Below are 22,155 nucleotides of genomic sequence, written 5' to 3'. Positions count from 1 at the left end.
ACTGAGGGCTCTTTTGCGATCACGTACAACCCTGTCATAGCAATGACTATGTTTTTTGTTAGCGATAATGCCAACCCTACTAGCTGACTTACTTCTTTCCATTGCAAGCCTGCTGATTTTCTCAACCATGTTCGTGAATGTGTGAATGGCTAGGCTTGCTGTTTCAATGCTTTTTGTAACTTCAGTTTCCTGGAACTCCCCCACAAAGGCATTTAGGGCATATGTGTTTGCAGGCAATGTCTTTGCGAGTTTCGTGTCCTTCCACAAAATCTGATTCAGGGCGGTGTTTTCCAAAAGTTGGCCGGATTGCATATTGCCAAGGCAAAATTATGGAAGTTTTAGCTTGGCTATAAGGGGATAATGGTCGCTTTCATGGCGATGTAACACACACGTCCTCAATTATCGTCCCATTGTTATTAACACATAGGTAGTCCAGTATATTACTTGTGGTGCCACTAACATGGGTAAAGTTAGCAGAAGAGTCAGAGGGAACCACTCCATTAACCTTAGAGAGACCAGCCGTTGCCATGAAACAGCTCCATTTTTCCCCTGTTTGGCTCTGCTCAGTCTAGGCCTAGGGAGTGACGGAGCAGAGCAAAGCCTGTCATTGTGCTACAACTGCAATATTGAAACGATGATTGCATTGAAGTCACCACAGACCAATGGTGTGCCTTTGGCCTTCAGTTGTTCCAGTGCTTCGTTCAGCTCCCTCATCACCTCGGTACATAGATGTTAAATATGCTGATCTCTTGGGCTAGTATTTCGGAGTCAACTTGTGGAAGAGTGATTTTCCCTATTACAATGTTCAACGAGGGGCAGAGAACCTCTTCGATTCCCATTGGTCTTCTCACTCCCAGGAGCAGTCCCCCTTTGGGGCGGCCTCTAATGACTTGTGTTGAAGGACGAGATATCAATTGCCATCCATCCACTATAAGGCGGTCGATCAGCCAAGTTTCGTGTAATGCTATAATGCTCAGGTGATCTATGTGTTACAATAGGCCAACTTCACTAAACAGGTTTGTTAAGCCTCGGGTGTTCCAGCTTAGCAGAAGAAACTGAGGGCCGGCGCCAAGGTTAGGAATGCAAATTCACTCAGCTTGCCACCATATTGGCCAGCCACGACCAATGTGACTCTTCTGTCGATAGCTCACATTTGTTACTGTTCTCCTCTGTGTTTCTGCTGATTATTCTTGTTGGCAGTAAGATTAAAGGGGTCCTTGGTGCAGTGTGGGTTGTGTTTGAGTGGCCTACTCCGACAAAGTTTGTTTGTGTGGTTGGTTGTCCAATTCTATTCATGGACATGCTTACTATCCCAGATGGTCCATATAAGCTAGGATCTCTTGTCACAATCATAGAGCATTCATAGCCCAATTTGTAGAAAGAATGGCAGTGTTCAAGGGAGTAAAGGAGAGAATTCTCAGTGAAGACATGCGCTATTGATGTAGCATGGCTGACATCTTCACAGATGTCTACTATGGCAATGTCTCTACTATTGATATGTTGTAATGGGATGATGTTGTGCAAAAGGTCCATTACGCGAGTCTGGTTAAGGAAGAAGTTCTGACCTTTGCAAAAGACACTCTCGATCTTCAAGGCCCTGACAGTGTCCACTATAGTTGTGGACTCAGTTCTGATATAATATATCAGGATTCTCCCAGCCCCTTGTTGGTGGATGAGTGATAGCACCTGGGACTGCAGCAAGTGAGTCCATTCCCAGTCTTGGTGGATCCTCGTTAGCACTAAATATCTCTGTGTTGCCACTGGTATGCTGGATTGTTTGTTTGACCAGACGTGAGTCAGCGAGTGAATCCTTTCCTAAACCTGGAGGCTCTATACCACTGCATGAACCCTCTCTGTTATCATAATTGTGTTGCAGTGGTTTCTTATCGAACTGTGGGGCTGCTGGCAGCTGCTGCATCTTCGCAGTGGTGTCTCTCGCTATAGCCCGAGGCATCCTCCACTGCTACATCGGAATATGATCCACAGTTAAGTGAAGCGTGAGTCGGCACATTTGTTTTTTTCTCAAGGTCAACTTTGGTGTTTCTTGTATCCAAGTTGTGAGATGGAGGCTCAGTCTTTCCAGCCTCAGGATGTGTTGCCCGCAACAATTATATTTTGCCTTTTGGTCTTGTCAGACAGATGTTCATACATTGTGGCCTGCCTCACCACTTTTCTCTTTTTCCTTTGGTACCAGACAGTCCAGTCCTTGTCTGGCCCCCTAGTCACACTATTATGGGTAGGTGTGGATGATGTGCATAGTTGTGCTTGCTTCTGGGAAAGGGTTACCAGTTTACTGGTGTCTTCGCTGATTTTATCAAGTGAGCTGGAGAAGGCGCCCATCCACTTGTGTAGCCTGTTTAGTGATGTTAGAACTTTTTCAAAGGTGATGCATAGTTTGTTCAACTTAGTTAGTATCAGTGACGTCGCTTTTGCCTGTTAATTGCATCAAAAGGTACTCCAGTACAGAGGCTCAGGAACTGCTTGCATTTTCATCCTTAGAGTTAGTGCTTAGATCTGCGTCTTCGCCATCCTCATTATAAGCATCCCGCACAGGACCAATTGCGCCCTCAGTTGGCCTCTCCTCCAGCGATTCAAGGAAGAGCTGATCGAGGGATAGTTGGATGTTAATTGGTATATTTGTACTCAAACCCGCCTCCGGCTCTGGTTGTAGTTGAGAGGTTTCTTGGTCATTTTGTTCATCTCGAGACTCCCTGCGGGAAGGAGAAGGGTAGATCAAGGAGGCACTGGATGAAGGTGATAGTGTGCTAAAAGCAGGTTCAACCAAGTCCAAATTGTTCGCCCTGCTAGGAACAATCAAGGCTTTTACGACCATCTCAATGGTCTTAGAGCCAAGACAGGGGACTGCTGCAGGGAGCTCCTCGGTAAGCTCCTCAGTGAGCTTCTCAGCTAGATCGATGCAAGGATCAGAGCAGAGATCAATCACCACACGTTGCTCCATGGCAGAGCCTCTCGTTTTTTTCCCCTGGATAGTGGGAGATGTTGATTTATTCCTTTCAGAGACCGAGACATCTTTATTTATAGAGATCATTGTATTGTGAATTATAGTCTCTCTGTTAGTCTCTCTGCTGGAATCTGTTTCAATTGTGTCAATTATATCGATTGCCTCTCCCCCCCATTGTCAGTGAGCCTGGCAGTTAGTATGTGCTCTTTTTCTTGAGTGGCCAGTGCTGCACGTTTAGCAGCTCGTGTTGCGATAGCCTTTGTGGCTCGGCGCTTCAGCTTCAAGGCAGGTCGGGGCAATTTATCCAGGATTGGAGACTGGCGTTTATTAGGGAGACTATCTGTTGATGTTCTAGATTGTGTAAGACTCACAAAAGAGGGGGAAGAGGGAGAGGCAAAATCAAAAGGAATAAGAACCCACAATCCAAATTGTTAGAGTTCTGTGCCACTGCTACCAATGAGACTGCGTGGGGCCCAGAGGCAGACAGCTCTCTCACCAAAACCCCAGAACACCAAAACTCTCTGTGAGCGCTACACCTGCATAGAGAAAGACAAAAGACTCAGGTCATTTAGGCACAGAGTGAATGTGCCTGTGGCGAAGTGTCTGGAAGTGTTTCTGTGTTCCTAACTATCGACTGGGAGAACAATTGCTAACACTGGCTTTTCCCCCTCGTGGACGTGCTATATGAGAAGGTATACCGCATAGGTAATGAGCTACACATTTACGGAAGGGGTGTGTTCGCCGGCCCAATTAAAATTATAATACAGTCAATGACCCAATTTAAAATGCACATGATCCTAATTATAATGTAGGTTATGTCTGCAAACCTCTTGGGGATTTGTCCAAACTGCTTCTAATTCATAGGATTTCTTTTTTTAACAGGTTTGAACTTGTACCATGACTAAGAATAAGAACATTTAAGAGGTTAACACTTACAGATGGGACAGGTGATGCTGATTTGAATCCCCATTGACATATATCGAGGGCGTTATTTCTACTAAGTAGACAGTACCAGTCACAAGAAGTTCAAAGTCATTATATTACATTATCTTAACTGCTGCAATGGAGCGACCATACAGTGCAGATGAAAGTGGTGTTAACAACTCACCACAATTGCTCTTCGCCCTGATGCTGCACCTGATTTCCTATTGTGATGTTCATGTTTTAATACATTAGCACATAGAGGTTGTAGTGAACTCCTCTCAGCTAATCGCAATGTTCAGAAAGCAGTCAGTAACTACTGGTCTTGACTGAATAACAAGCATTGTGACTTTAGAAACAGGCTGGGAAATGGCAGAACGCGTTCCCCTGCGTTCAATAAACAGCAATGCAATTCATCAGAAAGGTTTATTTGAACAAGACACTTTTAAAACTTTAAAAAGTGAAAGATAATCCATGGGAAAATGCTGTCGCTTCCATATAGAAAAGCCATTCACTCATTGTGAAACTGTTCCAGTTCAACCCAATGTGAAATTAAAATGCTTACCTTATGAAGAAAACCTTATTCTTTCAATATTACATAATAAAAAATAACGTAATAAGATGTTTTGAGTACTTCTTTTACTCACTATTAGATTTGATTTCATCACCACAACTCCAAAACCAATATTGCTACTACCACTGTGTGCTAATAGCTTCATTCACCTTGGGAAGGGTCATTAACAATTATGGTAATGACCTTTCAACAACATATTACCCTTCCACAACTCATTGGGTCCAGAACCTGATGGCAGGCTATTATCGCTTCATAATGACCCCTCCCTCAGACTATAAGGCTATATTATTTGTAACACTCTTAAACTAAACAAAATCACAGTCATTTTGACATTGCAGTTACAATACAAAACCTAAACATTCAATGAGAGTTGCTAAAGAAAGTAGCAATGCCAATCAAACATCAGCCGATGAGTACCTTGCCTAGCACATCACACATTAAATCACTTATATTAAGCATTTTATCATTGGTAACATGTAGCCTTATCAATGGCATCAAACGTTTCTTTATGTATCACATCAACCACTGCAATACATACATCAAAGATCGGTACATCTAGACTGGTTCAGTTGAGGGTAAAATCCATTGACAGAAGTTACATTTGCACTTCTTCCTGGAGGTTCAAAACTGTCAAGCAGGAGCTGGTAATCTTCACGATCCAACATGGGTTCCACAGCCTCCAATGACCTCAGAGCAAGAACTTGGTGAAAGCCACTGGCAGTGAATGAAATGCTCTGGTAGAGCGTGAGGGCCGTGGAGGAGAGTGCAGTTGGTGAGAATGAATTGCTGTTTGCCGACGTTGTAGCATGGACCACAATCGCAGTGCACTCAGATCCTTTATACTGTGCCTGCAGGCACGGAGCGCCATAGAGCACGAGTGCCATGAAGGAGAGTGCAGTTGGAGAGAACGGATTGCTATTTGGTGGCATTGTAGCATGGACCACAATTACAGTCCATATGGATCCCTTATACTGTGCCTACAGGTGGAGAGCTCCATAGAGCGCAAGTGCCGTGGAGGAGAGTGTAGTTGGCGAGAGATGATTGCTGTTTTCTGGCGTTGAAGGAGGAACCACATTCGCAGTGCACTTGGGTCAGTTATACTGTGCCTGCAGGCGCGCAGCACCCAAGAGTGCAAGTGCCGTGGAGGAGAGTACAGTTGGTGAGAACGGATTGCTGTTTTCCGTCATTGTAGCACAGACCACAATCGCAGTGCACACAGATCCCTTATACCGTGCCTACAGGTGCAGAGCACCACAGAGTACGACTGCAGTGGAGGAGAGTGTAGTTGGTGCAGTTGGGTGAGTTGGCAAAGGTGGCAGAGGTGAGACTTGTTCCCCACATTGCTATTTCATCAAGCAGCTGATGCGCACAAGTAATAAGTTCTGCAAGTCCTTGCACTCTAACCGGTTAGTTCCTCCAGATGTGCTTTGTGTTGTTGCTCTTTTATTAGTCTGTCACAATTGCTGATAAGAAGTTTAGATTTTGCTGTGTTGGAGCCTTGCACTCTGGTCTTGAGGATTCATGTTATGTCCCTGTAAGACTCTCATTAGAAGTCGTTCTTTACCGGGTTCCTACCCTCCAATCCTCTATTTTTTATAGTTGATATTCTGATGCCTGTCTCATGCTACAATACAAATTGAAAGATGAGAGGATATGGCAAAAGATATCATTTGATGTGTAACAACGAGGCCCCATTGGATAAGGAAATGTACAATATGTTATGTAACCGGGAAGGAGAAGCCCCTTCGGTGGGAGTGAAAAAAATCACAGCATTTCTTTCCACAAGTGGCAGCTAAATCATATAGCGAAACAGTATAATCATCACAAGATTCCATGCAGATGAGGGCGGCACTGCAAGAGTTCCTATTGAGGTGAGGATGACTGAGAAACCCTCTAAAGTATTGGATATGAACTTGCCAAAAAAGACCTCTGATTTAAACAATACCTCATTACTAAAATTCATGTATATGTTTGGAGGAGGACATCCATGAGGATAGAAACTGCAGAAGCGCGGTTAAGTGCCTTCCCAAATGTATTATTCTCGGAGGAGGTGGATAATTTGGGGATCTCAAGGAATAACATGGAGAGGCCGGAGGATGGCTCCCGTTCATCTCTACCATTCCAAGGAGAGGACTACTTTCACCAGGAGGGCTCAAGGGGGTCTATAGGAGGTAGTCCACTGGCACTCTAAATGTAGTACTGCAAGCTCTTGTTCGAGTTTGGTAGCAAAATAAGATCCCAAATGGGCACTTATCAAACTGAGAGATGTTGTAGATTCAATAAAGGGGCGTTGGTTGGGAAAGATGAAAATGTTAGTGGTATGTTGGAAATTAAGGAATCCCTCCAACAGACCAACTCTGAGGTCGTAACTGAGGGCCCGGTTAGTCAGCCTTGTAAGACTTTGGCCCTTCAATCAGTGACAACCGAGTATAAATAGACTAAGAAGGGGAGACAGCAGCAACAAAAAACAAAGAATCAAAAGGTGGGCCGTCTAAGAATGGATCAAGAAAATGTATGCAGAACATTCTCAGGCAGGTTAGGAGATGTGAGATGAGTGAGTTCCATGACGATGAGGGAAATGGAAAAGACATTGGGCCTCATTACACGGATGGCGGTGAACCATGGCGCTAATAGATAATAAAGTACCGGCACTGCCTTGGTGGAAAGGGGAATTACCGCCCTATTCCAAGGTTGGCGGGGCGGTAATTCCCCCTTCCACCATTGCCCTTCCCCATTCCCATTTTTGCCCCATAGGGCTCTATGGGAATGGGGAAGGCGCTAATTACGGTACCGCAAATTGCGGTACCATAATTAGCTCCCTGGTCCCTTTGCGGGTTGGATTTTTAACGCCTGCAAAAAGAAGGTGTTAAATTCCCCAACCCGCAAAGGGACCTCGTAGTAAGGCGGTAAGGATTTACCGGTAAACCCTTACCGCTATCCATGTAATGAGTCCCATAGTCTTTATAACGGATTTGCCAAATGATAATGATCAGCTTGACTCTTGAGAGGGAACAGGTTGGATGTGGGAATGTGTAGAGGGAGGGGCTGAACGATTGTAGGAAAAGTGGGGAGAGAAGAAAAAGGTAAGAAAAGATAAGACTATAATCAGTTCCTTAAACCCTCTGTGGATTATGTGTGTGAAACACCAAGTGTGAACGTAGCGACTAATAAAGAGGTATCATGTAACACTGACAGTGATGTAATTCCCCAATAGAGTGCTTCAGTGGCATCCCAGATGCACGCAGAAGGGCCTGAAGAAGTGGAAAGAGAGGGTGATGTTGAAACGTCAAAGATTGTGGGTGTAGCTGTGAACTTCCCCGTAAAGGGAAATGGGGTGTTTGGGGAAAGTGACTCACTGAAGGTTTTGTGCTTTGAATCTATTTTTAAGACAGTGGCTGATGTTCCCTTGAATAGATCAAGTATGCAGGTCCTCCTCAGGTTAATACCTACCTTAAGTGTGATTTCCAGAGCAGATATTGTGAGCATTGACCAATGGGATGATAATGATTTGGGAAAAAGTAAGGTGTATTTTTATTCCCAATTGATATTTGACCTTGTGTTGTCTTCCCACCAAGAATTCTTGCAGAGAGGCTTTGAAGGTTATAGGCAAAGGGTATGGCTGGGTAGAGATGCTATGCTGGGGAACGAAAATTACATATACAGGATGGAAAGAGCTTTGAATTTACAATGTAGGGTGGGTGGATACGGAGTGAGATGGGTCACTATGGATAATAGAGTCGAGAACGGGTCAGATTGGTCAGGACTTGCCTCTGCCTTGGGGTCAGCAGTGCAGCAACGACCCGGCTTCTAAAATCTCTGACCTAACCCTTCTCTGCTGGAACTCAACAGAATATATCATCTTTATGTACAGGTTAAGGGGATATTCCATTCGAATTATGAAATGGTAATGTTGCAGGAAATGATATTTAATAGTGACCCGTAATGCTAAGAAGGGAAAGTTCAAGTGACCATGTGGTGGTCTGCTAACAGCTGTGAGCAACTGACCGGATTGGGTGACGACCCCTGTGAATCTTATTTGATCACACGCCTGAGGATGGGTACAGGGAAGGATGCAGCTATAACATTGTTAATTAATGTATACATCAATCCGGGGTTGGATGATGTTATGAACAAAGTATGGGAAATTGAAGACTGTTAAAATGGACAGCAACCAAGCAGCACAGTATTATCGTTTTAGGTGGGGATTTAAACTGTTCATGTCCTTTGGTTGAAGACCCCTTCACATACATTGATAGTCTCAAGTATGCAGATCTAAATATAGGAAAGGGCCAGGATTAAGAAGGAATCACAAAGGTTGATATGGGCAAGATTCATGGCAAGATGGAATATGCATATGCATTATCTCTTTGTAGGTAAATCTCCCTGCCAATCAATATGGTTTGGTCCAGTGTTGTCAAAAACCTTGAGCTATGTTTATGTGGTAGATTCACAAATAGGTAACATTCTGGTTTTCAAAGCAGAGAGAACCTTTATTAGTGATCATTCACAACGTACTGTGCAATTTAGATGCAAAAGGACTGGTGTTAGTAGAGTTGAGTCATCATTTAAGGATATTCTAGTGAACTGTGCTTGAAGTAGAATCAGCCAGTATAATCGAAACCATAGGGAAACTAACCATTAGGGAAAGCTGGGGTATCTGGACACTAGATGAAAGACATCAGCACTGTGCCTCGGGGAATTTTTCAAATGCACTTATACATTGGTGCCCCAGTATCAAGTGGGAAGAACATTGGGAGAATAGACCAGATATAAAGGTAAAGAATAAGGAATTGATATGGCAATTAGGAATAAAAAAGGGAAATGAGGGCCGGGGTGCGCCGGGTTAGGGACTCTGCAGACTTGATACAGAGAAAGGGCAAATAGAAAGGAAGATCAGACAGTCCCACAAAAACTGGGTCAGGGCACATAAGATACCTATGTATGTCAAGAACAACCAGAGAATGATAAACAACATGGATACAAGGATGTGTAATGAAGCCCCTCAAAGCTCACACGAGTAAAAATACAACCCACTAGGGAAGATGACCCAGCACACCTCTTGCAAGGAGAACATGGTTAATTCTCATAAAAGTCAAGTACACAATAGCAAAGTACTCTGCTGCTATGGAGTGCACTTTAATGAAACAAACATGGACGGCAGTTTATAAGGATGAAAAGCATCACAACTAACGCACATCATATATGGTACAAATCTACATAGCTGGTTAGTGTGACCCTATACATTTGTGGCCTGCTCCATATGGGATGCCAGGTAATTGGTCCTGGCTCCTCCTGACCATATTCTTCCACATGGGGCTCTTCTTACTGCGTCATCAGGTGCCATGCTTGATAATTAGCAATTAGGTGTGCTGCTTGCAGCATGCCCTATCAGTGGCCTAATGTGCACCTGGTACTGCAGGCATGAGCTCAGAGGCTATATTTGGCTACATTCGGTCATGTTATTTTGCAAACTCAATTTGATCCCAGACACATTGGTACTGTTCCAGCCCTTCCCATCCCAAGCTTTAAATGTGTTACTTTCCCAACCTAGCACCTCGCAGCACAAATCACAGGGGCCTTCAATATTCTGTTGTGATCTTTAGAACAAATGGGTGTTCGAACAGTTTTATGGTCTGGAGTATTGGGCTCGCTGATATGCTGCACTGTTAAGGTCTTGGGATGGGGGCTCCTGGTCACTATGACTTAAGGTTTAGGCCAGACTGGGTCGGAGGCTTGTGCCCTCCTTCTCATAGGATAACTGCTTGGAGGGAGCTCTCTGCCCCCTCATGGCCTTGTGGGTGCATTCTTTCTCGGTTACATGTGCTAACAATATCAGACAATGAAAGGTTTCCAGGCCTCAGTTTAAAGATGGCTGCTGTTTTTCAAGATGGCGTTCTGTGTCTCGTATACCCTGCATCCAGTTTCACTGTAATCTACCCCCTAACACAGCTCCTATTGACACCCTCTTACCCCTATCCTATGCTCTTCCCAGACATCTACAACATAGACTTGGGCCTTTGCTTCATTCGAAACCTCTTGAAGGGCTGGGACGATCGGTCTCACAACATTCCCCCTTTTCATTAATCCCACATAAGCGAACTGCCAGGTAAGCATTTCCCTCTCCTCATTTTCAATGTTCTCTCTCTCCAGCCATTCAGCTTCTAAATATGGTGGCATGCCTTCCTTGGGTACCCATGCTTTGCAAACATGCAACAAGATTTCTCCTGACTGTGCATAGTGCTCCAGGATCTATGTTATATAATACATCCCCCATTCCCTGCTAGGTTCACCTAGTGTTTCACATCATTTTCTAGATCAGGAGTGTGTGGGATATTTTGGCCCATTCCAATGTGCCCCACTTCATCACTTTACAAATGGAGAAAGAAACAGCCCAAAATGGATGCACTGACTCCAGTGTGCGCCAAAATATTCAAAACTGCATTTGGGTCACAAACTAGAAAAGGCTGCACACCCTTCCACACACAGTCAAGGAGGGGTGAAAACAGAGAACAGAGTTATCACTGCAGGAGCATTCCAGTGGGTTCTGTTAGATTCAACATGGAGCAAAGCAGCAGAATTGTGCAGAAAACTGAAAATGCCTTTTAAAATGTTAGCTTTGCAACCTTCAAAAGTGCTGTTTTTGGCGCTAAATCTATTTATGCCCATTGAATTATTGAGATTAAAAAGGCCACTGAAATGCCAGGATTACCCAGTGTGGCTCAGAGGAACCGGGCCTCATTGACTGACAGCTTTAGAAAATGTATCTAAGGAAAAAGCAGCCCAGGAACAATTGTTTTCATTTCCACAGGAAAAACGCAGCTAAAATTGCAACATGTAACAAAATCAGCTGTGCAGACAGAAACTTTAAACAAAAGCATGATACATGTATCCAGACTGCAAACAATCCCAGCACTCAAGGGAAGAAAGAATGATGAATAAAAGGTGCATGTGCTGCATAGGAAAATCGGATTCAAAAGAACTCAAGTTAATGTGTTTTTACATGAAGAAAGTGCAAAATCCCCTGTTTTGAAAGCATATTTTTGTTGAAAGGCCTAATTCTTTAAGAAATGTCAAAGGATTGCGAATGTAAGAATCCACCTATAAACTGGGTTCATTTTATTTGTTTTAATGAAAGATTTAGGTGAATTTAAAGTAACCTAGTTTGGAGTTAAGTAACTATTTTAAAAAAAAACAATTCTGCTTGACAGTCTTCAGCCTGGGAAAGATTGACACTTCACTGCTGGCAGGAAAGGACTAATTGCTGCTAGGAGGCTTCGCATATGCATGACAAAGGACTCATTAGACATTTGTCCGTGGCCTAGGCAAAGACAGTGGCAGGCTTGAGCACTCATCCCTACAGGGGAAGGGCAGGATGTTCCATTCTCTGGGAGGAGCCTTCTCACTGAAATTCAAAGGAGGGCCATTTGCTCACACTTGTGAAGGAAGAAAAAAAAACAACTTGTGATTTTTGGATTTAAAATGCTTACTTGCCACTGAACTTCAAGACATTTAACTTGGCACCCAAAATAAGTAAACAAGTGAAAAATACATACATATAAATTGGAACTTAAGCTAGCCATTTGAAGGCTTGGTAGGATTTCTTAATGCATAAGGAACTGAAGCTATGGAAAAGGACTAATTGCACAAAAACTATTAATGCTGCAACTCTAATATTGTGTACCCATGTGCTAGTGGGGATTGCACATATATTTACCAAATTAGGAATTGTTAGGCCAAACGTTTATGATTAAAATTGCTAAAATTCAAGAGAAAGACAATACCAGGTCCCACCGACTTGGGAGTTGGATGTAAATATAACCCACACAATATGTAATGTATGTGTATCCATCTGTACCCATGTCCTAGGGATGATTGCACATATATGTACCAAATAAATATGTAATGTAAGTGTCTGATTTTATTAGAGGGCATAATTATATAAATATGTATTTGTGGGAAAGTTAAATTTCAGTCCAAATCACTGTGGGAGGTTCCCAAGTTGCATCATAAAATATGCCAACCTTTTCTGCCATCCTACCAGCAAAAAGCAAGGTGGGAAGTGTGCCTTTGACCAATCATAGCCTTGTGGGTGTGGATTGTAAGTCTGCCCCTACCATAAACTTAGTGATGTCATTTGGCAGTATAAATAAGGGAACCTCACAACACCCAGGACACACTGATTCCTGACTCCTGTTCCTGAATTCTTCATCTTGTTCCTGATTCCAATTTCTTTACCAAGCCAAGGCCTCAGCATTGCTGAACTCTTCTTCAGCTAGGCCCAAATCCTGAAACCATCCCAAAACTTAAGGGAAATAATTCTGATCCAGTCTGGATTGCTACCATTCATGCTTGCCTGCTGAAACTTGCCATCGCTCTGATTTACAGTGTCCAGTAAGCAGTAGGGCCAATCCAATCCAGTCCAGTCTGAGGTGCCAGTCCAATTGACCAGAACTGCCCAGCTGAACTATCCTGCCAAAAGTACCCTGCTGTCTGTAGACCCGATCCAGATGACCAGAAGCCTGACAGTACAAATCTTAAATTAAAGTTGACTGTAAGTATCAATAGGAATCATAGTGAACCATAGCATATATTGCCTTGTCCTATCCCAACATATAACCCCTCCCATCTTTAACTTAAGAACCTATAATCTTGTCAGAACCATTTTTGCAACCCTGTGTGTGATTCCGAGTGTTAGCGCTGATTTCTCCTATTTTTGTTTTACTAGACCATAAGTCATTAATTATTTGGTTAAATAAATTAATTCCCATAAAGAAAACGGGGTATCCACCACGTGAAGGGTAACAGTGGACAAGTAACTGTGGAGATTCACGGGTGGCATTCTCTTTTTCTTAGCCATTAATCTAGTTTAAGTAAAGTCAACCTGTCATTGTAAAACTGATTTTCTGCTTTTCTCTGTTCTATTTTTCTAAAAACGCCTCTCATTCAAACTTGCATAACTTCCTCAATTTTATAGCTAGAGACTTAATTTCAACTCTGACTTACACCTAAGACCATTAGCTACACCCACACCTAATAACTGCAACAGTGTATTTGACCCATTTTTCTTACAAATTGCATAGTGAAATTTAGGCGGGAGGTCGCAATTTTGCAAAAGTATTATACATGTGTTTTCCCATTCAAAGTATTTCCAAGCTTCCATTCTGATTTAAAGTGTCTACTCTTGCTCATCTTGTAGCTTATGTCTGCTAGGACTTTTTCCACTGTTGCTCCCCTAGGAATTTATATCAATTTAAGGATTTTTGCACACTTTTCATTGTTTTGCTCAGCCATTTTTCGAATGTCATTTTAAAAGGTGTAAAATTTACAAAACATGTTTCTCTCTTGTTTGGGGAGGGAAGATTGCAATCAAACCCTACACACTGTTCTTTATTCTTGAATACCCATGGCTTACTTACATCAGTGTAAAATTGCTTCTTTGTGAGTTGAGAGATTTCTAGGGAGAATCTTAACTAAGCAATATCTTTTCAACAAGCCACAACTGTTCTTTTCTCTGATATTTTATATTCTGTGTTGCAAAAAGTGATCTCAACTGCCTTTCCTACTTTCTTATTTCTATTGTCACCCCATTGGTGATTGCTGCCTCATGTATTAAAATTGATGATTGATAAGAATTTTAAATAAATAAATAAATATTACTTTTACCAACCAGCCTCATTCCTGGTCCATTGTGACCTGGGGGTATTTTGAGAAGGGGTGTGATATCAGTGGTATATCACTCAGAATATTGAACCTATAGACACAATAAATAAGTATTTCATTTGTACATTGCAGGCTAGGCTGAGACCCGGGTGTATTGCCTGATTGAAATCCTTAACAGATTTGGGGGCTCGCCTGGGATTTTGAGTTAGAGTTACCACCCGTGACAGTCCAACATAGGTGACTAACCTGCAGGGTACAGACACCTTGTGTGGTTGGCGTACTTTGCTACACTGTACAAGCACCTCTCAAAACAAATACTCCAAAATCAGGCCTGTTTGTAAAAGTAAAAGCAAATCAACCCTAAAATATTTCAAAGAAATTGATAGTTCCAAAATAGTGATCCCAGTATGGCTAGGGAACACCTCATGCACAAACCGTTTGTCAGGGGTGAGTGGCCAGAACAGAATGAACAGGTCTGGCTGCAGGAAATCAAAGAACAGGTCAATGCAATTGACCTGGATACATGGCAGGACAAGGGACCATTGCCAAAATCATGGCCCCTACCAATACCTCCATATAGGAGTAATGCAGGAAAAGCATGGAGAAAACATAGTTCTGGCAAAGAATCAAGTCGAAACACTAAAGAAAATTCAAACTGATCTAGACTTTGCACAGCAAAGTCTACTGAAGAGCAAAGAATGAGAGACAAAAGCTAGACGTTATGTTACAAAATTAAAAGAAGATCTGGCTCTCCTACAGCAAGAGAAGGCAGAGCAAGACACCCAATTACAGGCACTGAAAGAGGAGTTTCAGGAATGGGTGGACTCTTTACAACAGAGTCAACAGAAACTGGTGCATCAATTAAATTATAATAGAGTCTGCTCAGAACAGATAGCTACCTTACAAAACCACATAGAAGCCTTGAAAGAGGAAAATAATAAAATAATTATTAAAGACCTCCACTCTCAAGAGGAATTTGATGAGGAGAGCCAGAAATCCAATGCCTTCAAAAAACAAAAGGATGACCTGGCTAAACAGAGGGGCACCCTAAGTCAGGAGAGGGACGCCTTAGGCCAGGAAGTAAGCCAATTAAAAACCAAGCTAGAGGGAAGAAAGCTGGCCCTCCAGGAGCTCAATGAAGTAAAAACAGAATATGAGAAGCTACTAGAGCACACCAGGTGGGTGGAGGATGCTCTGGAAAAGACCCAATTATGATAAAACTCAGGAGGTGAGTCTCCTGCAGCAGAAATTGGCACAGCATTTCAAAACCAGGCAGGAAGCACAGAGAGACAATGAGGCTCTCTGTGAAAAGAATGATGTGCTCCACAAACAGATACAATGTAAGAGTGAATTATTGACACCAGCAAGGCCCTGATAGATGGGCAAAAGATTCAGATTTTGGCATATCAGCAGGGAATAGGGGCTGAAAGAGAAGAGGTAGGGATGGACAGAGAAACCCCTAAGAATAACATCAGGACCCCTGTAATCAGGGACTCTGACCCCTTCAGATCTGGGGTCTTTGTGAGTTGAGAGATTTGTAAGAGAGAAATCTTAACTAAGCGCTATCTTTTAAACAAGCCAGAATTGTTCTTTTCTCTGCTATTTTATATTCTGTGTTGCAAAAAGTGATCTGAACTGTCTTACCTACTTTCTTATTTGTATTGTAACCACATTGGTGATTTCTGCCCCATATATTAAAACTTGTGTTTGATTTGAATTTTAAATAAATAAATAAATAAACATTACCTTTACCAACCAGCCCGATTCCTGGTCCATTGTGACCTGGGGGTATTTTGAGAAGGTGTGTGATTTGAGTAGTATGTCACTCAGAATATTGAACCTATAGACACAATAAATAAGTATTTCATTTGAGCATTGCATGCTAGGCTGAGACCCAGGTGTACTGCCTAATTGAAATCCTTAACAAGGGGGAGTGGAGATAAAGCCTGGGGGTGAAGGCATTGCCCTATTTTAGTCATACAGGTTTGTCAGGGTCATCTGTTTGTGCTGCACTGTCTTTTGTACCAAGAAGGTGCCCCAGGTACCCCAATTGAGCCCATCATCATTGTACTGCTAGACATTGCTTTAGCACAGCACCAAAGTCCCATCGGACAGGTTCAGAAGATCACCAACAGGAACACTATTACTGGTACCTGCAGTTTCTCAATCGCTCCCATCCACGATGGTGCCTGGGAAAAAAAGGTTTCAAGCCAGTCAATTTTTTGAATGCCAGCTTCTGTTTGCATGCGAGTGCCAAGGGTTTGGAGGGGCCCTGTTATGTTGACGAGGGACCCATTGTCTGCATAATTGGAAGGCATGTAGGTGCATCAAGAATCACCAATTTTCTTGCAAACCCCTTCTTCCATGTCCGTGAGTAGATCCAGCACAATTGCATCTCCATCTTTATAGTGTTGAGGCCTTGTTCGGTGTCAGTGGCCAGCTGTATCATTTACCAAAGCATTAGCTGGAACCATTTAGCATTAGTGGCTGTTTGCCCTCCTGGTAGCAACAATGATGCAAACAAACTTTCTTCCTTGCTGTATACTTTATATTGATCTGGTATTTCTTTGAGCAACTGTGAGGAATCTTGGGACAGATAGTTGGACCTTTTTCTTCTCCAGAGTAGTTCTTTCTTCTCTTTTTCTGGCAGTATACGGAATATAGGCCACTGCGGCAATACTGTGGTAGGGACATCCGACACTGGTCCTGGGGTTGGTGTCGACAAGCCACCTGGTCGGACTATAGTGCTCTTCAGGGACCACTAAGAGTGGTGAGTGCAACAAGGCCAGCGAGCAGGTGCCCCTCATTAGTGGTGGGAGGTGCAGAAATTCCAGTTTGCCACACACCCAATAGTTATCAATCACAGCTGCTGTCCCTTTCTTGAGGTCTTGGAAGTATAATGTCTTATTGCACCTGCTGTTGGTCCCCACAAAGATGCTCCCTTCATTGTACAAACACAGTTCATAATCCTGTTGCTTGTGCACATTTACTGGTTTTTCCATTGCCCTGGCCCACATGAGTTTTGCCAGATGCTAATTTCAGTACTCTCTGCATACGGCATTCACCTTCTGCATCACATCTTCTCTGAATCCTATGAGTTCTACTGCGAAGCAGCTCATTGTAGTTTCTTGACATATGTTTGCTGCAAATGTCATGTCAAACCTTCCAACTGTAGATAGGTGTGTTTTTGGGGTTTCGGGCACACTGAAACTCGTCCAGATCCATCATCACAAGTTGGACACTCAGTGCTTCAAAAGTGCTTCGCAGACTGCATAGTTTTAGATGGACCAAACAGTGAGCCTCCGAGAGTGGAATCTCTTGCAGCATTTATACCTTCCGGGCTCCTGACATGTGTGGTATCAAGGAATAAATGTAGCACCCCCATGAACCCTCTTTTTTCCCACTGAGTGCATGTCTGCAAACCAGCTATTACTTAATTCTGGATGGTGCACATCTTCTATTATATCTATGCCTAGCCCTCGGTACTCATCACATTTAGCTCTTCTTAGTTGTCTTCTGAAACGTTTAGAGACAGGAATGTGTGAAAAATTAAACGTGGGGAATAAAATGGGCATGAACAATTCCGTAAACCTGCTCATTTGCTTTGGTGTATCATTTGTGTGAGCAAAGGATGCATTTACTTTATAATTTTCACCATATGATGTAGGCCCGACAGTCTCATTAACATATAATGGGGAGTGTTTGGCAGAACACTTGGCAAAATGTGTATTATTCGTAACCTTCCGCTGTACATTCCCCTGCGCCCCCCTTGTATATGACCTCTCCATATTAAAGTACCTCCTACATAAATAACCGGGCAACACAATGCATGACACATATGTATGTGGATGAAAATGTAGTTACCATAGAGTGGTCATTTGACTGAAAATGTTGCTCTTTTCCAAAGAAATGCACACAAAAATTCATCTTTTAATACACACAATTGAAATAGAAGGCGAAGAGAATGACCGAAAGGGAGAGGGGGAGAGAGAGAGAGAGAGAGAGTGTGAGAGAGAGCGAGAGAGAGAGAGAGAGGCAATCTGTACTTAGCAGCATTTATATTTTGTAAACAGCGGCCCGCGGCCGCAAATAGTTGTGCTTACAAAATATGCACAGACAGTATTATGAGTGCTTTAATCAGTGTGCATGTTAACAACTTTAGCAATCTGTGTGGGATGTGTGGCATTGCGTGCTTTGCGGATATCCAAAAGATGTATCCAATATCGCAGCTCCCTTACCTTTACCGGCAGGGTAGTAGCATAGACAATGGTGAATGAATCATTGTACTTAGGCTCACTCCACCGACAGACAACATTTAGAATGTAAAATAAATCAATGGGGAGCAGCTGAAGCGGTGGTGATATCACTGAGGTAGTTGCAGCACTGGTTGTGTCTTCAGATTGTGGTGGTACAATCTGTTGAGAAATCCATTGTATTGCTTTTGTTAGGGTGCAAAGGTAATCCCTGAATTTGTCCCCAGGAACGTATGCAGCCCTGTGAGCACCAGATGCTTTCCTTACAGGTGATATGGCCATGCGCATTCGCTGCCCAGTTACCAACTCACGTGGTGATAAATGATGATCTTTTCAGGGTTGCGTTCGTAGGGTAAACAGTGCCAGGGGCAAACAATTCACTCAACTCTTCTGTAACATAGTACATAGCCTGGATAGCTTCCCCTTCAACAGACCATTGACCCTCTCCACAATCCTGTTGGCATGGGGGTGGTAAATTGTTCACATCCGATGACTGATGTCCAGTAATGCTGTTATCTCTTTAAACAGCTCATTGAAAAAGTGAGTGCCATTGTCGGATCTCAACACATCGCACACTCCCCATTGTGGAAAAACCTCCTGATCAAAAATGTAGCAGCACATTTTGTATCAGGATATGCACAAGGAACTGCCTCTACCCATTGGGAAAAGGGGCATACTACCACTTTTAAGTACTGATAGCCATAATACCATGTCTGCGCAATCAATATGCAGCTCACAGAACAGCCCAGTATGGTGGGGCAAGGTACCTTGGATTGTTCTCAAAGTATGTGCTATGTTGTAAGACTGGCACATAGTGCATTCAATCAGCATTTTTTATAGTAACTCCTGGAGATTGGGGACAAATGAGTCTCCTGTAAATCTGTGGTGATATGATGTTTGAACACATTTGATGGATAGTACAGCTGGTTGAAAGGAACCCGCAGCTGCTCCTGCGGCATGACCACTTTGCCTGTTATTTCCTGCCACCACAACAAATCTGTCACGGACTGTTTTGTCCTCTTTTTACCCACAGGTCCTTTTCCTCCTGGGAGGCCTGTCCCAGTAGTTTAATAATTTGAGCAAGTGGTAGTGGATTATAGCATTCTGGTAGTTGAGCTATTACAGGATTTCCCGAAACATCGGGTACAGGGAGATATGCCACCTGTTTGGCTGCTGCATCCGTGGCTGCATTACTTAGTGAGACCTCGTCTCTATGTCATTAGTATGGGTGATGCGTTTTACCACTGCCACCATGAAAGGCTGTGAAAGTGCATCTATTAGTTTATCTAGTAATGTGGAATGCTGTACTGGGCACCCATCAGCCCTCCTAAACCCCCTCCTCCTCCACAATGCTAAGCCAGCATGCACTTTTCTGGTGACGCAGGCAGAGTCAGAATAAACAGTCATAAAACACTTGTGGGACGCTAGAAACGCCTCAATGAGCCCTTTAATCTCTGCTGGTTTGGCCGAAAATGCATAGGCAGTCTCTTTTGCACAATCATTACATATTATCTGTCCACTAGAAGGGAAACTGCTACACCAGTTTGTCTCAGGCCTGTCCCCTGGTCAATGGTCCCTGATTCATCAAAGAAGAGGACCGCTCCCCCCTCGAATGGGCTGTCCTTTGCTTTGGGGATGTACTTCTCCTCCCCCTCAAACGTCACGCAGACATGAACTCCAAGGTCCTCGTCAGTGCACATTTCCAGAAGAAAAGTGGCAGGGTTCACAGTCATGCACCTGCCTATGTGGATGCGTGGGCTGGACAAGATGACCTCATATGCAGATGCTCGTTGCGTGTTCAATGCTGATTTGGATCACGCAAGAATGGCAAACACTGCAATCTCCACCTACAGTGTTACTGAACCCCCCATGACAATTGTCGTGCTTTTCTCAATTGCAAACGTTGCGGCAGAAACTGCCAGTTTGCAAACAAACGAGCCCTGCGTCACCAAATCTAGTACACCACAGTAATAGGCCAATGGCTTGTGGCCCATCAGCTTTTCTGTTTGAGTACTGCAGTCATAATTTTGCCATTGAGATGGGAAAACAAATAGAATTCTTGGGTTTAATCAAGGGGTCACTAGTACTGGTGCCTTGAAAATAACATCCTTTTGGTTACTGAAATTGGTATGCATTTCTTCTGTCAATGCAATCATTTTGTCTGTTTTTTGCGCCTCTAAGGCCTTGCAATAGGGATCTGTTGCATGCAGGGTAATCTAGAATCCGAGCCCTGCAATAAAAGCACAAACCCAGGAACTTCTGCATGTCTTTTACTGTCCTGGCGTGTGGGGCACTCCCACTGCATACTGATGCAGCGCGTTCTGGTATGATCTTCTTTCCATGAACCGATATTAGCTGTCCCAAATAAAGTACTTCTTGAAGGCAGTACTGTATTTGAGCCCTGTCTACTTTGAACCCCTTGTATGCCAATAGCTGTAAAAGGGTGATCGAGTCACTTCTACACTGCTGTTCACTGTTGCTGCACACTAGCAGGTCATCCACAAACTGAATGATGGTTCTAGGCACATGGATATTCCCCTGATCAGCATATAATATTCGGTTAAAAATGCTGGGGTATTCACAGTACCTTGTTGCAGTCTCATGTGTTTGAAGCTCATTCCACTATTTGTAAACGTGGTGAGAAATTGTGAGTCTGGATGTAGGGGTATGGAGAAGAAAGCGTTCATCAAGTCCAACACAGTGAAATCTGTTGCATGTTTGGGGATGCTGTACAAAATGGTTGCAGGGTTAGGAATTACAGGAAATTGTGACTGTACAATGTCGTTTAGGGGCCTAGTTCCTGAATAATCCTCCAACTCCCCCTCGTGCCTTTTTTATTGGGTGTATGGCCGTGTGGTATGAGGAGGTGGAGGGCACAATAATTCCCTGGTTGAGCACTGCCATGATGGTGTCTCATTTCCCTTCTTCCTCTTCTTTTGAAAGTGTGTATTGTTTACTTGGGGCAGCACTGCGCCTTGCTTGAGGGTTATTCATACAGGTGTTACTACCTGCAGGAGCCCGACATCAAATGTGTTGGTTTTCCACAGTCGGTTGGGGACCTGCTCTAGGGCTTTGTCAGTGAACGTGGGCGGGGCAACAAGAGCCATCAAAGAACATTGCACCTTATGATACTGCACCATAATCTCACACGGAATGAAACTAGCTGACACTATCTCCCCATCAACCTGATCTTCAAACAGCTCTACATCTGATATCTCTCTTAGGGGCACAGTGGGCTCAATACACAACACAATCCGCCATTCGCACCCATCTGAGTCAGCTCCAATGACAACAATCCTTTTCACAGATACCACAAGACCTTGCAAATCCAAGGAAAGTATCGTCCCTGCCACAAGCTCTGGGGTCACCATAGGCCTAAAAATGATATCAGACGGTACTTGCCAACAGGCTTTTATCAATTTGGGGCACTGCATCAACCAAAACTGTGATCCAGTACACAAACATATCATGGTCAACCAAAATGCACGAACCACCACCTCCCCTCCTCTCATGTGTATTATCACCATTGCTCTTAATGGGCACACTTCTGGAGTGGCACACACCATGCCCCTGTCTGTGAGGGAGATGGTCATATTCAGCTTGCTCAGAAGGTCATGCCCAAACTGATTAACTAGGGATGCTTCCGACTATAACACATGTGCACGCGCCACTTTCTCTCCTATTTTGATTGCTTCCTCTTCTGTTTATGGAATTGTGGTGACAGCCCCAGAGAAGCCCTGTCAAGAGTTTCACCTGATAGTGGGAAGTTTCCCTCACTGATGCAT

Source organism: Ambystoma mexicanum, chromosome 5p (genome assembly GCF_040938575.1).
Source record: "Ambystoma mexicanum isolate Mex_15411 chromosome 5p, UKY_AmexF1_1, whole genome shotgun sequence".
Taxonomy (NCBI): Eukaryota; Metazoa; Chordata; class Amphibia; order Caudata; family Ambystomatidae; genus Ambystoma; species Ambystoma mexicanum.
Note: the sequence above shows the minus strand (reverse complement) of the source record.